We start from the raw sequence: 3,625 nt of genomic DNA on the forward strand, positions 1-3,625 counted from the left end.
CAGGTGCAGATTGCGGTTATGCTGCCATAAGCCGAGGAACCACCAGAAGCTGGGGAGAGGCTTGGCACAGATCCTCCCTCACAGCCCTCGGAAGGAACTGGCCCTGCTGACACCCTCATCCTGAACTTCCAGCCTCCACAACTGCGAGACAATACATTTCTGTTGTTTCAGCTCCGGGTCTGTGGTACTTTGTTATGGCAGCCTGAGCAAGCTGGAATAGGCCCAGCCTTCTTTGTATTACCAGTCTGGGGCCCGGCATTTAGTAGGTAGCACAGTTCATAGTTCTTGAATGAATGAACTTTGCTTGTGAGGGACGGGAAGTGAAGGCAGTGAGGGGAAAATGAGTGAGAAGGTGAAGGGTCCTGAGTGTCAGGGTGAGTTTGGACTTGCCCTGCATGGGCGATGGGGAGCCACTGAAGGTGATTTAGAAGGCTCCTCTGGCCTCATTGCACAGGCTGGACGCAAAGAGGCCAACTTGAGGCAGGGAGAATAGGGCAGCACTGGACTGTTGTACACATGGGCAGTGATGAGGGCCACCTCTTGGGTGGCAGTGCAGGCGGAGTGGAGGACCTGCAGGGAGGGCGAAGGTGTGGTGCAGACAAGTGGGGGGAAGGTCTGGTGTTTTCAATCTCCTCCAAGTCTCACCTGCTGCCTTTCTGGTCTTCTTTCCCAAGGACCTTTTGCCTGATCCTTTGATCATTTGCCTGATCAAATCCCAGCTTTCTCTTGCCCAATGTGCAAAGCTCATGGGACTTTGGGGGGGGGGCGGCCCTTCTCAGATCCCCTCTTGGGGATGTAGGGAAGAGGGCTGTCTTCAAACTGCTCACCGTCTGTGGACAGAGTCCTAAAACCGGTGCTAATGGAGCTACCCCGGAGCACACAGTCGGGTGGAGGAGACACATCCCTATCTGACGGAGGAGATAAGATCTGTGGCTTGGGAGAGACTCCGTGTATGACTGGGAGCTCCTATAAGAAGCTGCTGCTAGTAAGAGGCCTGGGAGGGCTCCCTTAAGAAGTGGTCTTGCAGGAAGTTTGGAGAAGGGGGGGGTACTAATATGATGGAGGGGAGGAGGAGTGGGCAGAGCAGGAAAAGGACTAAGTAGTCACACTCTCCTTTCCAGTCCCAGGTGAGCTAGCTCAGTGTCCAGACACACAGGTGAATAAGTGACCAGCACAGCCTTTCAGTGGGCTAACTAGCCATCACGAATCACCCACTTTTAGCCGAGAAAAAAGACTGTTGCCAGGGAACAGGAATAGCTTGTAAAGCCTGCCTTCATTCCTGCTGCCCCTCTTTCCCCAAATGTCTCAGCCTGCCCTGGGCCTGGAAGGCAATGCATGCCCACAGCGCTCTCTGCTGGACAATATCAGAACAGCACTGGAGGGTCTGAGTGTCAAGGCATTTGTGCAAACAGCCCCTGGTTGCCTGCTCTGGGGAAGCCCCAGATGCTGCAGCCAGACAGGAACCCGGTCAGTGCCTGCAGGGTCCATATCTACAGCCTAGAGGATCTTGGAGCTTAGGGGTAGTGTAGGGGATAGTGAGTTCTGCTTGGGGTAGCTGAGGGAGCCATCCATCATAGACAACGTCCCTCCCCCCAGATATGATCGGGGTCTTAGGAGCTGGGGTAACAACATCTTGAGTCCCCAGGCCCCCACCCCCTGGCTAGGAGAGGGTGCCTCCCAGCAGAGTACCTGTGTCTCATTATATCATGGAAGACATTTCCCTTTCTTCCTCCACCCCTGGACCTGGGGTGGCTGGACTTTGGGTGGGTGGTCTGGATGCTTCCAGGAAGGATTCATGGTTGGCAGATTCTAGGTCAGTGATGGCGAACCTTTTGAGCTCGCTGTGCCAGCATTTTGAAAAACCCTAACTGAACTCTGGTGCCGTGTCACATATAGAAATTTTTTGATATTTGCAACCAAAGTAAAGCAAAGACTTACATTTTTGATATTTATTTTATATATTTAAATGCCATTTAACAAAGAAAAATCAACCAAAAAAAAATGAGTTCGCGTGTCACCTCTGACACGCGTGTCATAGGTTCGCCATCACTGTTCTAGGTGATGCTCAGGTGGGGACGAGGACAACTGCTGCTGGATGGCAGACCCGGAGAGCCGCAGAGCGAGGCTGGACTCAGCCCCCATTTCAGACCAGGGCAAAGATTACTTGAGCCAGGGGAGCCCAGGCTTCCCCGAGGGCCAGCCGTGACTGGAGCAGACTGACCACCATAGGACAGAGGTGCAGGAGACCCAGAGACCCAGACCACCGGGGTCACTTCATTTGCTCCTTCTAGACTCTAGAATCTAGAGAGTTTCCAGTGCGGAGTCCCTGCTTTTCTGAGTATGTTTTGCATGGTGTGAAGGTCTAGGAGACCCTTATTGCCATCCCAGCAGGACACACACACACACACACACACACACGCAGGACACACACACGCACACACGCACACACGGCGTGTACAGGGTGCACAATGGGAGAAGAGAACAAAGAAGCGAGTTTCTTACAAAGTGGAGGTCATACCAGCTCCTGTACATCAGTGAAGTGTTGAAGGGACTTCAGGTCCTCCAGCAGCCCAGAGCTGGGGGGCGGGGCGGGGGTCAGAGAAAGGACTCATCCATCTCAGTGAAAGCCATCGCGCAGCGAAGATCACCCACAAGGGCCATGCCTGCGCACAGTATCTCACTGTGACCTTTTAGCCTCAGCCCCCTGGCTCCCCGAATGATTCTTCTCGGGGCTGGTAGCACATCGAGGCAATGTTTTGGGCCTGTGGGGAATTCCTATCTCCCTCATTGTTCTCCCCGAAGGCTGCAAAGTGAGGATTGATTTTGAGGAAACAAGGTGAGCTGCCGAAGGATTTCCAGATGAGCCTTGTGTTTGATTTTGAGATCAGCGTGCGTGGGAGGCAAACTGGTGACTGGGGATGATTTGCACATAAGCATACTTTGTGATCACTAATTGCTTCTGAGAAATATCCCAACTGTGGGAAGCAGCTCCGCCAAGACACTGGAGCACGCGCTGCCAGGGCCCTGCATCCGCCTCAGCTTATCTCCCCTCTGCGTGTGGGCTGGCCGCCGGCCAGGACCTGTGCGTCTCTGCCCGGGGCTTTCTCTAACTGCAGGGGCCAGCTCGGCTGCTGCGCCGCCGGTGGCAGCCAGAGTGCCCTGGAATGAATGGCCTGGGTGACCCTCACCCAGTGACTGAGTGGAATGGGTAGTCGCCACCCCCCATTCCTTCCCAGGGAGTTCCCCAGGGATGGAGGTGCACACCCATGGGAGTGACCTGCTAGTGACACGCCCTTTATCGGTGTCACTCCTGTCGCTGTTCCACGGCCTCACTTGCCTTGAAGTGTTTCCTGGGGTCACACAACACACCATCTGCACCGAATCCTTATCACAGGCTCTGCTTCTGGGGGAACCACTGTGACCAACTTGTCCCGATTTCCCCCGGATCGCCCCAGTTTTAGAACTGGAAAGTCCCACATCCTGGGACCGCCCCACCTCAGTCCCTGGGGAAATCCAATCCAAGTCAGGTGTGACCACAGGGGCGAGCAGATGGCTGGACGCCTCGTCTAAAGTCAAGTCTGAGCTCTGAGAACAGAAGAGCAGACACACGTGTAATTTTGTCACA

Source organism: Myotis yumanensis, unplaced genomic scaffold (genome assembly GCF_028538775.1).
Source record: "Myotis yumanensis isolate MYYU_CA2020_CCGP unplaced genomic scaffold, mMyoYum1.0.hap1 SCAF_202, whole genome shotgun sequence".
In the NCBI taxonomy this organism is placed as follows: domain Eukaryota; kingdom Metazoa; phylum Chordata; class Mammalia; order Chiroptera; family Vespertilionidae; genus Myotis; species Myotis yumanensis.